This window comes from Pleurodeles waltl, chromosome 1_1 (genome assembly GCF_031143425.1).
Source record: "Pleurodeles waltl isolate 20211129_DDA chromosome 1_1, aPleWal1.hap1.20221129, whole genome shotgun sequence".
Lineage (NCBI taxonomy): Eukaryota > Metazoa > Chordata > Amphibia > Caudata > Salamandridae > Pleurodeles > Pleurodeles waltl.
Window position 1 is genome coordinate 250,290,707 of NC_090436.1, and position 18,548 is coordinate 250,309,254.

At 46.6% G+C, this 18,548-nt stretch overlaps 1 protein-coding gene across 4 annotated transcripts in view; it reads left to right on the forward strand.

Moving 5' to 3' along the window:
* GHR (growth hormone receptor) overlaps positions 1 to 18,548 on the forward strand; it is an 820,074-nt gene that overhangs the window by 225,850 nt on the left and 575,676 nt on the right. Inside the window, exon 1 of one of the 4 annotated variants that reach the window (XM_069221483.1) lies at positions 15,384 to 15,512. The exons of 2 other annotated variants lie outside the window; for them this stretch is intronic. The gene's annotated coding sequence lies outside the window, so the exon portion shown is untranslated. Of the gene's footprint in view, positions 1 to 15,383; positions 15,545 to 18,548 lie in introns of those variants that run through there. One more of the 4 variants, XM_069221480.1, reaches the window with a different exon arrangement.

Consider the following 18,548-nt stretch of genomic DNA (forward strand, 5'->3'; position numbering starts at 1 on the left):
GTTGTTTTCTTGTCCCAACCATCAGTGCCTTCTGTCAGTGTCCTTGGTCACATGACTGTGAATGGCTCTACTGTTGGAGTTTGTGTATTGCTTCCAGAAAGTAACCCAAAGAGGGCTTCAATGTGGATAGGGTGGTCCATCCTGGCAGGATGACTGGGAGGGGCTTTACCTAGCCCGACTTACAGTTCAAATGGCTTTTCTTCTTGCACACACAATGGAATCTGACACGAGGCCAGCCTGCCATTGGTCACTCCCAGACAGTTTGGATCCTTAACAAGAGAAGGGGAAGAACTTTCCAGAACCTTATGTGGGGGCAGGACAGGGAGGTCTCCCACACAAAGACTGGTACCAAGAATACATATTGAAAAACAGAGCATCTCTTCAGTACACTCCTGGACCTGTGAAAGTCACAGATGAAGGACTGCCCTGCTGCCAGAGGATTCCTTGCTGCTTGAAGGGCTACCTTGCTGCCTGAGATGGAAGACAGGACTTGCTTACTTTGTGTTTTGCTTTGCTTTGTTTTGCTTTGCTTTACTTTCATTGAAAGGCCAAGCGGAGTGACTACAAGGGACAGATGGCGGACCTCCTCTGAGAGCTACGGCAGAACAACAAGCTTAAGAGGCATCTTTCAGCTACTACCACTATCAGATGTATAGTTGCTGACTGTAAGAAACCTTGAAGTGTGTGGGCATACAGATTTTCCTCACGGGCAAGCAACTTAAGGTGGGTGTAGGAAAGTGCCTATTTTAGACATTTTTCCCCCACCCCTGTTTTTTTGCCCAGTATCTGATGTGATTTCAACTGAAAGTGCATTGGATTCCTGCTAACCAGGTCCCCAGTGCCAGGTCTCTTTCCCAAAACTGCACAATTGTTCCCCCCAATTCCTAGTAGATGATATCCCTGCAGGCTTCTCTATGAGGATTCATATTTTATGAGGTCGAGCTATTCTTAGGCTTACTCTGGCAAGTTGACATAAAACAGGTGTTGTGTTCAGTCAGAAAGTGAAGGATGCCTTTGCTTTGAGTTCAGAGACAGAGGTCAAAAGTCAGTGTGTCTTACAATTAATTATCCTTCCTACTGCAGAGTTCCAGGATTTTGACAGTTTTTTCCTAACAAGCAACATTTAAACAGCTAAGTCATCTGTGCAAACATTTCAAAATATATTTCAGTGGTTGTGAAAGCCCATTGTTTGTACTGCTGTGTGATGAAAAACATATTTTAATAGGGTGGAAACAGATCAGAACACCTTAGTTGGTGATGTGCAAATAATAAATGTTTTCTGAAACCAGAGTTTCCCATATTTAGTAATACATTATATAGTTTTATCAGTAAAGCTGCAAGTTAGTTGGCAAGATTTTGGTCATTTCTGGGAACTTTTCAGTCTGTAAATGACAGTGTGTGACCACATCATGCTTTAGTAATAAATGTTGTTAATAGTGAGAGTTTAAACAAACCCTCCTGCCCTTGTAGCAATGCTATTATTAAGCTAAGATGCAAGAAATGGATCATTGATGCCCTGTATGTGGGCTAGATTATTTTTATACATGGTGCAAATGTTTAGTCTATTTAATGAAACATAGAAGTTTTTTTATACAGCAGAAATGCTGTGCTCACATATTTGAAGGTACACTGATATGTGAGAATGAAGAAAAAGGCGACTCCGTAAACTAAAATATTTGCCTAGGATCACGCAATTTGAGACCCGTTTATGGGTGACGTACATTACAGTTATTGGTCCAGTGGATTATTAAGGTTACTTGACCTGCAGGTCTAGTAACATTTTTATAGTTTTTTGAGGCCTGCCCTGGTACCTATGGTCTGGGGTACTAAAGAGGGTCCATAAGGGTGGCAGCACAAATTGTGCCACCTTGAGGGGCCTTAATGGACCCCTTACCAGGCACATGACGGGCTATCTTGTCCCCTAACACAGCATGTAATGTATGCAAGTCACCCCTCTAGCAGGCATGGCAGCCCTAAGACCTGGTGCATTGTATTACATGTGAGGGCATATCTGCATGAGCAGATTTTCCCCTGCTATGTCTTTTTCGATTCTCAGGCATAGTAAGTGGCCAGGAATGCCATTTTAAATACATGTGCTGGACACTGGTCAATATGAGTTCCCCAGCTACGTGATGGCTTCACTGAAGATAGGGATGTTTGGTGTCAAACATGTCGTATTGGTGAACCCACACTGATGACAGTGTTGGATTTACCAATACATGTACCCAGAGGGCTCCTTAGGGGTGCCCCTGAAACCTTACCAGCCTCTGGTGTGCTCGCTGACCAGTTTCTGCCAGCCTGCCACCCAAGACTCCATTCTGGACCCCTAGGGTGAGAGCCTTCTGATCTCAGGAGCCCCAGAACAAAAGCCTGTCTGGGAAGAGGTTGTAACACCCCCTCTCCCTGGGTGACCTACTGATTAGCCTTCCTAAGGCAGCCAGTCTCAAAGAGCTGCCACCTTTGAAATGCGACCCTGGCTTCCCTCACAGGAGAGTTAGCCCCCCCCGCCTCCTGTCCAGAGCTCATTTGGCACCTGGTCAGGCAGGAAAATTAGCTCATCAGGTAGGTGTGTCACCCCCAGGCTAGTACCACCCCTAAGTGGGCTACTGCGAGGTGGACATGATTCTTCAGAAGTAGCCGTCTTTGTAATGGCATACTTAGGAATTCTGGGACGGAGTTTTACCCACTTCCCACAGGAAGTGGTCATATAAGGGGCATAGTAACACCAAGGTTTAATAACCCATTGGCTACTACCCTTCACACCCCTAACGCCCCTAAATTCAGTATATAGGGGAGCCCCTGGCACCAGAGAAGCAGATCCTGATGACCTAGGAAAACCAAGAGCACAGAAAAGCTGCAAAGCAGATGAGGAGAAAAGAAGCTGATCTTATATCAACCTACCTGCCTGCCTGCAGCCCTTGTCGAAATCTGCACCAAAGCCAACTCATCCTGCAGCTGTGACTCCAGAAACCCGGGAGGACTGCCTGCCTTCAAAAAAGACTCAAGATCTTCTGTGAACAGCAGACCTGTTCTCCAACAAACCCCAAAGAAGAAACTCTGAAGTCTCTGGAACCACCAAAACCTGACACCTGAAGCCACCACTACACCCACCATCTCTGACCCGAGATGAAGTTGACCACTGATGCCAACAAGATTCCCTAGTCTTTCAGAGTCCGAGTCCATTGTGGTTTCACCCTTCCTGGAATTCCCCGACGATGCCTGCAGCCTCTGCCCACAGCACTCCTCCACTGCAACCACTCCGGTAAAGAAAATCCAACACTTAAGGACACCTATGCACCGTTGCCTCTGAGCTGTGGAGAAGAGGACCAAAGGTGCCTGCCTGTGCCCGAGCATCGTGAGGCCTTAGCCCCGCTGTTGGTTCAGCCCAACTGGCCCTCAGAGTCTACAGCATCTTTCTGCAGTGACCGATCTCCATAAGAGCGGATTGGGCACCCAGTGCTGTTTTGTACTCTGCACCCGGCTGCCCCAGTGCCGCTGAGGGTGTTCTGTGGATGCTGCCTTGGACCTTGCCCACTACTCCACTTAACCCCAGCAGATTGGTCTTGCAAGTCGCTGTACCTCTACCTCTTTGCAGAAATTGTTTTTCCTCCCACAATATAATATTGTAGAACTCAGAAATTTAACTGTGCCCACTTTTTATAGTGAAAAGAATTCCTATTTTAAAACTTACTGTAAAGAAATGGCTCCCTGTTGCAGTTACCCCCCACTTTTTGCCTGATACTGATGCTGACTTGACTGAGAAGTGTGCTGGGACCCTGCTAACCAGGCCCCAGCACCAGTGTTCTTTCACCTAAAATGTACCATTGTTTCCACAATTGGCACAACCCTGGCACCTAGGTAAGTCCCTTGTAACTGGTACCCCTGGTACCAACGGCCCTGATGCCAGGGAAGGTCTCTAAGGGCTGCAGCATGTCTTATGCCACCCTAGGGACCCCTCACTCAGCACAGACACACTGCTTGCCAGCTTGTGTGTGCTGATGGGGAGAAAATGACTAAGTCGACATGGCACTCCCCTCAGGGTGCCATGCCAACCTCCCACTGCCTGTGGCATAGGTAAGTCACCCCTCTAGTAGGCCTTACAGCCCTAAGGCAGGGTGCACTATACCACAGGTGAGGGCATAGGTGCATGAGCACTATGCCCCTACAGTGTCTAAGCAAAACCTTAGACATTGTAAGTGCAGGGTAGCCATAAGAGTATATGGGCTGGGAGTCTGTCAAAAACGAACTCCACAGCTCCATAATGGCTACACTGAATACTGGGAAGTTTAGTATCAAACTTCTCAGAATAATAAACCCACACTGATGCCAGTGTTGGATTTATTAAAAAATGCACACAGAGGGCATCTTAGAGATACCCCCTGTATTTTACCCAATTGTTCAGTGCAGGACTGACTGGTCTGTGCCAGCCTGTTGCTGAGAGACGAGTGTCTGACCTCATGCGGTGAGAGCCTTTGTGCTCTCTGAGGACAGAAACAAAGCCTGCTCTGGGTGGAGGTGCTTCACACCTCCCCCCTGCAGGAACTGTAACACCTAGCAGTGAGCTTCAAAGGCTCAAGCTTCGTGTTACAATGCCCCAAGGCACTCCAGCTAGTGGAGTTGCCCGCCTCCTGGACCCAGCCCCCACTTTTGGCGGCAAGTCCAGGAGAGATAATGAGAAAAACAAGGAGGAGTCACTGGCCAGTCAGGACAGCCCCTAAGGTGTCCTGAGCTGAGGTGACTCTGACTTTTAGAAATCCTCCATCTTGTAGAAGGAGGATTCCCCCAATAGGATTAGGGATGTGACCCCCTCCCCTTGGGAGGAGGCACAAAGAGGGTGTACCCACCCTCAGGGCTAGTAGCCATTGGCTACTAACCCCCCAGACCTAAACACGCCCTTAAATTTAGTATTTAAGGGCTACCCTGAACCCTAGAAAATTAGATTCCTGCAACAACAAGAAGAAGGACTGCCTAGCTGAAAACCCCTGCAGAGGAAGACCAGAAGACAACAACTGCCTTGGCTCCAGAAACTCACCGGCCTGTCTCCTGCCTTCCAAAGAACACTGCTCCAGCGACGCCTTCCAAAGGGACCAGCGACCTCTGAATCCTCTGAGGACTGCCCTGCTTCGACGACGACAAGAAACTCCCGAGGACAGCGGACCTGCTCCAAAAAGACTGCAACTTTATCCAAAGGAGCAGCTTTAAAGAACCCTGCAATCTCCCCGCAAGAAGCGTGAGACTTGCAACACTGCACCCGGCGACCCCGACTCGGCTGGTGGAGAACCAACACCTCAGGGAGGACCCCCGGACTACTCTACGACTGTGAGTACCAAAACCTGTCCCCCCTGAGCCCCCACAGCGCCGCCTGCAGAGGGAATCCCGAGGCTTCCCCTGACCGCGACTCTCTGAAACCTAAGTCCCGACGCCTGGAAAAGACCCTGCATCCGCAGCCCCCAGGACCTGAAGGACCGGACTTTCACTGCAGAAGTGACCCCCAGGAGTCCCTCTCCCTTGCCCAAGTGGAGGTTTCCCCGAGGAAGCCCCCCCCTTGCCTGCCTGCAGCGCTGAAGAGATCCCTTGATCTCTCATTGACTTTCATTGCGAACCAGACGCTTGTTCTAACACTGCACCCGGACACCCCCGCGCCGCTGAGGGTGAAATTTCTGTGTGGGCTTGTGTCCCCCCCGGTGCCCTACAAAACCCCCCTGGTCTGCCCTCCGAAGACGCGGGTACTTACCTGCTGGCAGACTGGAACCGGGGCACCCCCTTCTCTCCATTGAAGCCTATGCGTTTTGGGCACCACTTTGAACCCTGCACCTGACCGGCCCTGAGCTGCTGGTGTGGTAACTTTGGGGTTGCTCTGAACCCCCAACGGTGGGCTACCTTGGACCAAGAACTGAACCTTGTAAGTGTCGTACTTACCTGGTAAAACTAACAAAAACTTACCTCCCCCAGGAACTGTGAAAATTGCACTGTGTCCACTTTTGAAATAGCTATTTGTGAATAACTTGAAAAGTATACATGCAATTGAAATGATTCAAAGTTCCTAATGTACTTACCTGCAATACCTTTCAAACAAGATATTACATGTTAAATTTGAACCTGTGGTTCTTAAAATAAACTAAGAAAAGATATTTTTCTATAACAAAACCTATTGGCTGGATTTGTCTCTGAGTGTGTGTACCTCATTTATTGTCTCTGTGTATGTACAACAAATGCTTAACACTACTCCTTGGATAAGCCTACTGCTCGACCACACTACCACAAAATAGAGCATTAGTATTATCTCTTTTTACCACTATTTTACCTCTAAGGGGAACCCTTGGACTCTGTGCATGCTATTCCTTACTTTGAAATAGCACATACAGAGCCAACTTCCTACATTGGTGGATCAGCGGTGGGGTACAAGACTTTGCATTTGCTGGACTACTCAGCCAATACCTGATCACACGACAAATTCCAAAAATTGTCATTAGAAATTGATTTTTGCAATTTGAAAAGTTTTCTAAATTCTTAAAAGACCTGCTAGGGCCTTGTGTTAGATCCTGTTTAGCATTTCTTTTAGAGTTTAAAAGTTTGTAAAAGTTTGAATTAGATTCTAGAACCAGTTTTAGTTTCTTAAAAAGTATTCCAACTTTTAGAAGCATAATGTCTAGCACAGATGTGAATGTGGTGGAACTCGACACCACACCTTACCTCCATCTTAAGATGAGGGAGCTAAGGTCACTCTGTAAAATAAAGAAAATAACAATGGGCCCCAGACCTTCCAAACTACAGCTCCAGGAGCTGTTGGCAGAGTTTGCAAAGGCCAACCCCTCGGAGGATGGCAACACAGAGGATGAAGATAGTGACTTGGAGGAAAATTCCCCCCTACCAGTCCTATTTAGGGAGAACAGGGTCTCTCAAACCCGGACTCCAAAAATAGTAGTCAGAAATGCTGGCTCCCTCACAGGAGGGTCCAGCCTCTCTGAAATCACTGAAGGTAACTCCAGTGAAGAGGACATCCAGTTAGCCAGGATGGCCAAAAGATTGGCTTTGGAAAAACAGATCCTAGCCATAGAAAGGGAAAGACAAGAGATGGGCCTAGGACCCATCAATGGTGGCAGCAACATAAATAGGGTCAGAGATTCTCCTGACATGTTGAAAATCCCTAAAGGGATTGTAACAAAATATGAAGATGGTGATGACATCACCAAATGGTTCACAGCTTTTGAGAGGGCTTGTGTAACCAGAAAAGTGAACAAATCTCACTGGGGTGCTCTCCTTTGGGAAATGTTCACAGGAAAGTGTAGGGATAGACTCCTCACACTCTCTAAAAAAGATGCAGAATCTTATGACCTCATGAAGGGTACCCTGATTGAGGGCTTTGGATTCTCCACTGAGGAGTATAGAATTAGATTCAGGGGGGCTCAAAAATCCTCGAGCCAGACCTGGGTTGATTATGTTGACTACTCAGTGAAAACACTGGATGGTTGGGTAACTGGAAATGAAGTGTATGACTATGTTGGGCTTTATAATTTGTTTATGAAAGAACACATTTTAAGTAACTGCTTCAATGAAAAGTTGCATCAGTATCTGGTAGACCTAGGTCCAATTTCTCCCCAAGAATTGGGAAAGAAGGCAGACCACTGGGTCAAGACTAGGGTAACCAAAACTTCCACTGGGGGTGACCAAAAGAAAGGGGTTACAAAGCCTCCCCAGGAGAAAGTGGGTGACACTAGAAACAAAGAAAAAGAGTCCCCTGTAGGCACCCAAAAACCAGACCAGGTGGGTGGGCCCAGAGACACAACCCAAAACCAAGGTGGGTACCAGGGTAAGAGCTGGGATGCCACTAAGGCATGGTGCCATAACTGTAAACAGACAGGGCACCACACCAAGGACACTTCTTGTCCCAAAAACAAACCCCCTAGCAAAATCCCAGGGGTGACCAGTGTAGCCATTGGGGATGACTCCTCAGATGAGGAGGTCTTCATAGCCTTCAACTGGAAAAAGGGCCCAACAGGTGAGTTGGAGATTCCAGAGGGAAGTAGACACTTCCACCACCTACAGGTGAATGGAATCCCAGCCACTGCCCTGAGAGACACTTGTGCCAGTCACACTATTGTGCATGACAGGCTGGTGTTCTCAAACCAGTACATCCCAGGTGAGATGGCCAGAGTAAGAGTTAGCCCAGACAGGGTCACTAATAGGCCTGTGGCTTTTGTGCCCATAGAAGTGGGTGGAACTTTTAGCTGGAGAAGGGTGGTAGTCAGTACAGACCTCCCCCTTGATTGTCTCCTTGGAAATGACTACCCAGAGGTTAGTCAGAGCCTAAGAGAAGAACTGGTCCAGGGCCAGTCCTCTCCCAAGGAGTCTGGAGTGCCTACCTCTGCAGTAAATGCAAGTAGGCCCCAGAAGAAAAAGAAAAGGAAACAGAGTAGGAAAGGTGGACAACCTTTAGCCAAGGTTCCAGCAAGCCAAGGAGATTCTGCTCCAGTGGGGGAGAACTCCAAAAGTGGCTCTGATAAAATCCAACCTGACCCACAAGAAGTCCTGGCTAGTCAGGCAACTGTTAAGCCTGAGTGGGTGGCTCCTCAGCTAACAGAAGAAAGAGTGGAAGAAGGGTGTTTACTACAAGATGTGGTAACCCCCCACTCCAATACAGCAGACAGGCACCCTGAACCCAAAGAAGCCTGTAACTTAGCCCCTTCCCTTGTAGGTGAAGAGCTAAAGGTGTGGTTCTGGGCACTGACAGCTGTCAGTGGCCTCTGCTGGGTGTTAGCCTTTATGGCTGCACTATCCTTGGCATGGTGGTCTGACCCCATGCCAAATAACAAGTTAGGCCCCCTGACCCTGTTGGTCATGGTGGGGTTACTCCAGCTCTGGGTAACCTCTTTGGGTAAGCTAGGGGTGACCCTGGCTAAGATAAGATTAGCAGAGGTGGATACCTCTAACCCCAAAATAGAGAGAATGGGTGAAGACATAAAAAGCACAGACAAGAGGCAGTTCAGACTAGGTCCTATCACTGTGGAAGTGGGTCAGTTCCCCAGAGGGAATGACCTGAACAGGAGGATGTAAGGCAGAGTAGGCCCTGCAACAAACCAGCCTATTTCCTCTACTCTTCCTCGCCTGACAGACTAGGAAGACTCTCCCAGCTTTGGCTGAGTCTCCTGGCCTGTGGGCTGGGGGGGGCTTGTGTAAAGAAATGGCTCCCTGTTGCAGTTACCCCCCACTTTTTGCCTGATACTGATGCTGACTTGACTGAGAAGTGTGCTGGGACCCTGCTAACCAGGCCCCAGCACCAGTGTTCTTTCACCTAAAATGTACCATTGTTTCCACAATTGGCACAACCCTGGCACCTAGGTAAGTCCCTTGTAACTGGTACCCCTGGTACCAACGGCCCTGATGCCAGGGAAGGTCTCTAAGGGCTGCAGCATGTCTTATGCCACCCTAGGGACCCCTCACTCAGCACAGACACACTGCTTGCCAGCTTGTGTGTGCTGATGGGGAGAAAATGACTAAGTCGACATGGCACTCCCCTCAGGGTGCCATGCCAACCTCCCACTGCCTGTGGCATAGGTAAGTCACCCCTCTAGTAGGCCTTACAGCCCTAAGGCAGGGTGCACTATACCACAGGTGAGGGCATAGGTGCATGAGCACTATGCCCCTACAGTGTCTAAGCAAAACCTTAGACATTGTAAGTGCAGGGTAGCCATAAGAGTATATGGGCTGGGAGTCTGTCAAAAACGAACTCCACAGCTCCATAATGGCTACACTGAATACTGGGAAGTTTAGTATCAAACTTCTCAGAATAATAAACCCACACTGATGCCAGTGTTGGATTTATTAAAAAATGCACACAGAGGGCATCTTAGAGATACCCCCTGTATTTTACCCAATTGTTCAGTGCAGGACTGACTGGTCTGTGCCAGCCTGTTGCTGAGAGACGAGTGTCTGACCTCATGCGGTGAGAGCCTTTGTGCTCTCTGAGGACAGAAACAAAGCCTGCTCTGGGTGGAGGTGCTTCACACCTCCCCCCTGCAGGAACTGTAACACCTAGCAGTGAGCTTCAAAGGCTCAAGCTTCGTGTTACAATGCCCCAGGGCACTCCAGCTAGTGGAGTTGCCCGCCTCCTGGACCCAGCCCCCACTTTTGGCGGCAAGTCCAGGAGAGATAATGAGAAAAACAAGGAGGAGTCACTGGCCAGTCAGGACAGCCCCTAAGGTGTCCTGAGCTGAGGTGACTCTGACTTTTAGAAATCCTCCATCTTGTAGAAGGAGGATTCCCCCAATAGGATTAGGGATGTGACCCCCTCCCCTTGGGAGGAGGCACAAAGAGGGTGTACCCACCCTCAGGGCTAGTAGCCATTGGCTACTAACCCCCCAGACCTAAACACGCCCTTAAATTTAGTATTTAAGGGCTACCCTGAACCCTAGAAAATTAGATTCCTGCAACAACAAGAAGAAGGACTGCCTAGCTGAAAACCCCTGCAGAGGAAGACCAGAAGACAACAACTGCCTTGGCTCCAGAAACTCACCGGCCTGTCTCCTGCCTTCCAAAGAACACTGCTCCAGCGACGCCTTCCAAAGGGACCAGCGACCTCTGAATCCTCTGAGGACTGCCCTGCTTCGACGATGACAAGAAACTCCCGAGGACAGCGGACCTGCTCCAAAAAGACTGCAACTTTATCCAAAGGAGCAGCTTTAAAGAACCCTGCAATCTCCCCGCAAGAAGCGTGAGACTTGCAACACTGCACCCGGCGACCCCGACTCGGCTGGTGGAGAACCAACACCTCAGGGAGGACCCCCGGACTACTCTACGACTGTGAGTACCAAAACCTGTCCCCCCTGAGCCCCCACAGCGCCGCCTGCAGAGGGAATCCCGAGGCTTCCCCTGACCGCGACTCTCTGAAACCTAAGTCCCGACGCCTGGAAAAGACCCTGCATCCGCAGCCCCCAGGACCTGAAGGACCGGACTTTCACTGCAGAAGTGACCCCCAGGAGTCCCTCTCCCTTGCCCAAGTGGAGGTTTCCCCGAGGAAGCCCCCCCCTTGCCTGCCTGCAGCGCTGAAGAGATCCCTTGATCTCTCATTGACTTTCATTGCGAACCAGACGCTTGTTCTAACACTGCACCCGGACACCCCCGCGCCGCTGAGGGTGAAATTTCTGTGTGGGCTTGTGTCCCCCCCGGTGCCCTACAAAACCCCCCTGGTCTGCCCTCCGAAGACGCGGGTACTTACCTGCTGGCAGACTGGAACCGGGGCACCCCCTTCTCTCCATTGAAGCCTATGCGTTTTGGGCACCACTTTGAACCCTGCACCTGACCGGCCCTGAGCTGCTGGTGTGGTAACTTTGGGGTTGCTCTGAACCCCCAACGGTGGGCTACCTTGGACCAAGAACTGAACCTTGTAAGTGTCGTACTTACCTGGTAAAACTAACAAAAACTTACCTCCCCCAGGAACTGTGAAAATTGCACTGTGTCCACTTTTGAAATAGCTATTTGTGAATAACTTGAAAAGTATACATGCAATTGAAATGATTCAAAGTTCCTAATGTACTTACCTGCAATACCTTTCAAACAAGATATTACATGTTAAATTTGAACCTGTGGTTCTTAAAATAAACTAAGAAAAGATATTTTTCTATAACAAAACCTATTGGCTGGATTTGTCTCTGAGTGTGTGTACCTCATTTATTGTCTCTGTGTATGTACAACAAATGCTTAACACTACTCCTTGGATAAGCCTACTGCTCGACCACACTACCACAAAATAGAGCATTAGTATTATCTCTTTTTACCACTATTTTACCTCTAAGGGGAACCCTTGGACTCTGTGCATGCTATTCCTTACTTTGAAATAGCACATACAGAGCCAACTTCCTACACTTACCTACTTGACTGATTTTTCTCCAATGCCTAAACATATATAAAGATACTTACTATTTTTATAAATTGGTGTAAATCTCTTTCTTGAGTCACTTTTTGACTATTTTGTGTATTTGTAAATGTCTTTAACTCCTTTGTGTTAAGCCTAATGCTGCTCAACCACACTGCCCCTAAATACAGAACTTTGGGATTGCATAGAAAGCCCTGCCCACTCACTTGGGAACTCCTGGACCCTTTTGACAGTTATCACATACAGCATAAAGGGCCAGCTTCCTACAATGGGTAATTTAGGTGAAGTGGCCACTTCTGTGTGGCAATCATTTCCATCTAGAAGAGGCTTCCGCTGTCCCTGATGGGTATGGGGTAATGGCTAAAATGCTAGATTAGCCAGATTGCTGTGCTTCTTCGTGGCCCTGCCTGTGTTATTTATTGAGACTGTATTATTATACATAGGCTGTCATACTGTTGTGCATAAATTCCAATAACTATCATGGGCAAATGCCAGTGGACCATGGTCAGAAGTAGGCCTCATCACAGCAAGAAATCTGTGTGAGCATGACCTACTATGTAGATGTGAGCATGTGAGAGAAATGTTCCGGATTGCAGGAGGTCACTTTTTGACATATAATGCACTCATTTAGAGCAGTTTCACAAACATGGGGGTTAAATGGGGCTGAGCCTACAAAGTGGGAAGTATTCCATCTCCTACATACCCATGGGCAGGCAAAAGAGCTATTACCCCACTGTATAATGTGATTCTGCCAAAGTCCCTGAGTAAAAATATAAGACTGAAGTTCCAGCGAGAAGTCCTAATAGGCCGTTCGAGTTGAGACAATCAGTGCTCTTAATGTTCGAAGTATTGTGGAAACCTGTCTCAAAATCCCCATTTAAAGTACGCTCAATTTAAATACATTCAACAAAGATGCTTCTCCTCCAAGTGCATTGGTAAAATGTCAGGAGCAGCTTCTATCAGTTGCCTTAGATGTCAAGCATCTGACACTGATGTTTGCCATATGTTATGGAATTCTCTTGTGATTGTGAGGTATTGAGAAAGCATACTTAAAATAACGTTGGAACTCACTAACAAAAATATAGAGCAAACCCACTTGAATGTTTGTTAGGGCAACTACTGAGATCCCAACAATCCAAATATGTTTATAGATGTGTAGATCTTGCCCTAATACTCACAAAAAAGGCAAATAGTCATGGCTTGGAATAATTTAACCATAGGAGTTAGCACCACGCATACGCCAGTGGTTAAATGATGTCAAGAGGTGGGCTTTGGTTGATGTAAACATACAAATACATATCACAAAGAAGGAGGCAGGGCCACAGCACGTTCGATATGGGACACGATTTTGGTGAAACTAGAAATAAAGACTGATGAGCAACTGCCTTGAGTGAATAGGTTGAAGTTGGGCGGACCACTAAACGCTACTCTAGGGTCACTCTGAGGCGGGTGTTGAGGACAAGGTTACCTCCCTTTGGTGTGTATGTTTGTAGGTACCTTTAAAGGTGATACCAGGGATATGTACCACTGTATCATAAGAAGAAAGATTCAGGCTGTTTCGATTCTGGTTGTGTCTTGAGGACACCTTAATACTCCCATCATGCTTATTTTTGAGATGCTCTTGGAAATAGTTATGACCAGACCTCTTGTGGTTTATACAATAAGCTGTGTTATGGTTTATTTCAATTTAAAGTTAATGATATGTTGGTTACAAGATGTATGTAATTAAACACAAATCAGTTGATAATAATGCTTGCACTTCAGAGACCTGCTGACACCTGCATTTGACACCTAGGTCAAGGGTTGAACTGACACAAACTGAATTCTACTCAAGGGAAAGGAGCTAAGTAATTTTAGCATCATACACTGGACTCTGAATTCCACTAGTTATCAAAATAGAATAGTATTTTTGATGGTGTTGAAGGCTGCAGACACATCTGAAGAGACCTGAGTGTGAAAAACGTGTTGTTGATCTACATTCATAGCTGGTCTGTCATAATGATGTTGACAGCTGTGTATTTTGCCTCCACTTAAATCCAGCCTACATCGAATCTAGGATGACGCCTGCTTCAAAAACTGCATGCAGCATCTGTACGAATGTCTATTCTATTAGATCTGCTAGGTGAAACGGGTGAGAAATTGGCTAATAGTTGGTGGATTGGGTGCTTGGGAGGCTTTCTTTAGTAGTGATAACACAATAGGATGCTTGAAAGTTATAGGGATTATACATGATAATGTAATGAGGCTCAGGCTTACAAGAGATCAACTTTTATCAGAGCATGACATTCTAACCCACATGGGGGGGGCGCAGATTTCGGGGCGATCCAAAGCAATTGCTAAGGACAAGCAAGATCTACAAATGCCCTGGGTTGATCGTTTGTGGATAGGTTCGATTGACAACAACAAAGTAGCCCATCAGTTTCTAACCAACATCACAATTGTGTTAGTATGCAACAACATTTGTGGTAACATCTGGGTGTGTGTTATTAAACTGTTGCTGGATTAGTTAAAGTGGGAGGGGTTTCTATACTGTTAAGCATTGTCCATCCACACCATTACACCTTGCCGGCAAATGGCCGCTGCTTTTTGTGAGGTTGTCCATGGGCCTCCATCTGGTGGACTGATCGGGTGGTAACATACTGTTTAATCAAAATTCCCTATGCTGTGTGATAAGCTTTTGTTTTGGCTAATTAATATAATCTCTGTGACTGCAAAGAGTAGTCCTGTCTCATAGCGCAGTACTCCCAAACTGCAGATCTAAGTACATTTGGAATCTGTGGCTAGATTACATAAAGTGACCGGGTGGTGATTTTTGTTTTGGTCTGTGGTAATTGACACCGGGCTGGTATAATATTTTCCTTCATTTACTCTTATGATCAGTGCTGTTTTGCAACAGCAGAAATCAGTGCTGGTATGACTTGTTAAATGATACCACCATGCAAATTAGCATAATCCAAGAACCATAGCACCACACTTGCAGTTTTGTATTCCATCCCAAAACCTGCTAAAAAATCGTTCCATATTCTGGCATGGCTGCAGAGGTCATTTTCTTCACGATAGAATAATATACCACGTTGAACTTGAGGAAGCAGGTGCTCAAACTCCGTCACCTAACTAACAGGCCTCGTTGTGGGCGGGAAAACTCAGAATAGGGCATTCATTTTGGCTCATGGGGAGGGGGAGAAACTACGTAGTAGAACAACATTTGTGGTCTATAAAGCTGACAAAGATGTAAACCGCTGCAGTCTTTCGGAACAGTGAACAAAATGTTAAAATGCTACCGTTTTTTTTTTTTAAATACAGAGCGAGAGAAAGAAATCGCCTAGCATGAGTGTGGAAAAAGAGACATTAGAGTTGGGCGGATGCTGACATTGTGCCACATTCATGCAGGGGGCCGGGAACCGGGGGTGCTGGAGGCCGGTTTAGGAATCCCAGGGCCACGTGGGGCCTCTGTCACTCTCTCGCTCTCCCCAGCTCCTCGAGATTAGCTGCAGCAGGAGGGTGGGAGAGGATTCAAGAGTGAGAGAAAGGGAGGACGGGCAAAGGGGCGAGGTAGAGAGCACGCGACCAGAGACGAACAGGAGCGAGAGAGAGGGAGGATGGAAAGAGAGCGCGAGGAAAGGAGAGCAGCGGGGCTGAGGTAATGAAACAGAACCACGCAGGAGCTCTCAGGTCAGTCTACTGTGCTCTGGGGGGGCTCTCGAGCTTGTGACCTCCCCCCCCTCCCCGCCCCCCATTTTTGGGTCACGAAGAAGGAACAGCAAGAGTGGAATATTACACATTATTCTGAAGCTTGTTTTGCAACATCGCTTTATAAAAACACCCTGTACCGTCAGTTGTCAGGTGCAATGAAACATAAACAGGGAATAACATTTTATTACAAACTACTGAATGTTTTGTAATATGCAGGTTTAGGTTTATGACTGTCTAAGGTCAAAATGTAAACATTTTGAACTTAAATGTAATAGCACTAGCTTGGGCATAGGAAAACGGGAAGGGATAAAGTTATGTAACAATTATAGCTGCTTCTTCCTTTCTGAAGTTTACAAATATTTTGAAAAGTGTAAATTGATGTACCCAATCCCTTGGCAACAGTAAATCTGTAACCTTTTTCACGATAGGGAAGAGTTTGAGAGCAGTTTCTGAATAACCACACACTGTTTCTGGACATTCACAAACTTTTGTGGTCCTCATGCCTTGCATGCCATTTCCTCCTGCATAATCTCACTTGATCGTGGGGTATTCTTGTGTGGATGTAGAAGGGCTGATGTCAGCAAGGTCCCCTTTAACTTCTTTGTAGTTGTAAATCCAGCCACTTGCCCCGTCAGTGGAATTTACAAGCACCAGGAGCTGGTGAATGTGGCCCACAGTGTTTTGATTCGTCACTTTAAGATCTCCCTTTAAAAAAGATCTGTCTGTGAGCGGGAGTTCCAGTGGTTGTTTCTACTGGTTTCCCTGCTTCCACAGGAGGACATGTATAGTGAAGATGCTCTCTACAAATCAGTCTCCCGTATTACATCGTATTTTCATTTGTTTGAAAATGTGCTTTAAAATTCACCCCTGCATGCCATTCTTTTGAACATTCTGGAAGGTGGTAACAAAGAGGTGTGTCTAGTTCTAGAATGACTGTCTGTAACAGAATTAATATCCTTGGGATGTTGAAGATGTGGGAGGCTGCTGGACAGTGAAGTCACTCACTGGCCAGCAGCCCATCTCTGAACATCTTTCCACCCCTCTGCATTCAGGGAACTGTGCCTTGATGGGGAAGGGCTGAAGAGGCGCTTTACACTTATCTAACCCTTTTGTCATCACTCCACTCCCTCTTAGGTTATGCAGTTAAAACTAATCCTCCTCTTAGCTCCGTGTTCCGCTGTCTGGTGCCTCCCCAAAATCCTCCAGGCCATACCTATAACGCGGTCTCTGACCTGCAGGAAAGCAAGGTGTGCCTCGAACAAGACAGAAAACTTTACTGAAAAGTCTAAGTATTAGTTAAATCTGTCTCTGTTGTCCCTTCCACAATCACATGCATACATTGCGTGAGTCAGAACAATATTTCTCTCTTGGACACGAGCCAGCGTTCCAATAAATTACAAACTAAACATTGGCTAATGGATGTGTGCTAGGAAAACAGTCACTTTCTTTACTAAGTATCATCAGATTTAAACTCAATTACTAGGAATCCCCCAAAAAATCCCACCGTTCATTGTTTATTCTAGGTCACTTGTTTGAACGCGTTTTCAGTTTTAAAGTGCTTGATAAAGTTTCCCTGAACTGCATTTGTTTGAGAACAAAACTTGATCAGGTCAGGCAGATTCCTAGGGGGTGGGTTGAGGCGGTAGCCTTTTACATATTCTTATCCATCTGACATTGTTCATCAAAATGTCTTCCTGGATGTCTTCTCGCCTTTAATCAGTTAATGAGGTGTTCTTGAGTCTTCCACAAGCCTGGTGTCAATGCCTTATACATGAGAGGTTGTCATATAGTTTAAAAATTGAAAAGCAAGTCAAAGATATTTATAAAGTGAAGATTATAAAACAAGTTTAAAAACCAAACAATTCCCTGAAGCTGTTTTTATCCGGAGAAGGAAATGAATGTATATGTCAATCAGAAAATGCTGTGCCCAGTAGAAGAAATGGCTATACTGCAGTTCAGTGCTTGCTCCATAGTAAAATATACCCATCTTAATTACAGTCAAGAAGAAATTGTTATTTTAAGGCACTGTCAGGGTATATAATTGCCCCCACTGCTCTTTCACCAGTGGGTAGCCAATTAGAGTCTCTCTATCCGAAAATAACCACCAGGGAGCTGCCACTATAACTCTGGGTGCTGTTCAAATATTCCATGGTATTCATTAAATATCATGGTACTGTATATCAGAAGTGCTCCTTATTATTCATGTATGCTGTTAGGTAGTACCCTGTATGTCTTGCTTGGCATCGATGGGGCAGATTATGCCTGAATCTCTTATGAACTATGTCAGTATGGACCAGGAAACACGAGAGCTCTGATGTGCTTCCTGGACCCTGACCCTCTTCTGGCCAAGAGTGTTGACCTGTAAATGGAAATCACTGCATGCCCATTCTCCCTCTATGTGGTGCACAATGGTCTTGCATTGGACCCAAGCAGCAAAGCAAGGCCTTACATAGAGAAGAGAATAAGGGCCTTCATGAGCATCCAGAAGTGGAAGGTTGGGACAGAATATGAGCCGCAGTGTGGGAGGAACCCAGGATTGACGTCTTGCCCCAGAAAGAAACAGACTAGCCATTACATCTTACACTGCACACCCCTATTATTCCCAACTGTCTCCCACCCCAAGCATTGTGTTCAGCTTCCACCCCTCATTGGTACCACATAAGCGGAGACACTAGCAGATGACGACCCACAACTTCTTTCCCATTTATCTGACTGGCTACTGCCCCCCACACCCTCCAAAAAAACTAAGTGCTAATCCTATATACCAGCTCTTCCCGCTCTCCCAGCATAAGTTAAGGTTAAAGGTTCTTTCACAATTTACTTTCTCATTGTGTAAATGATCACATCTATTTTCTGATTTCCTTAGTTCTCAATTATATTGCACACTTCTTTAGCATGCTGGACGCTGAGTTATTCTAGGTTCCAGGCTTGCCAATACTCCGACTCTACTACCCACACTTGCTTGTGGCAGCCCAGCCCCTCA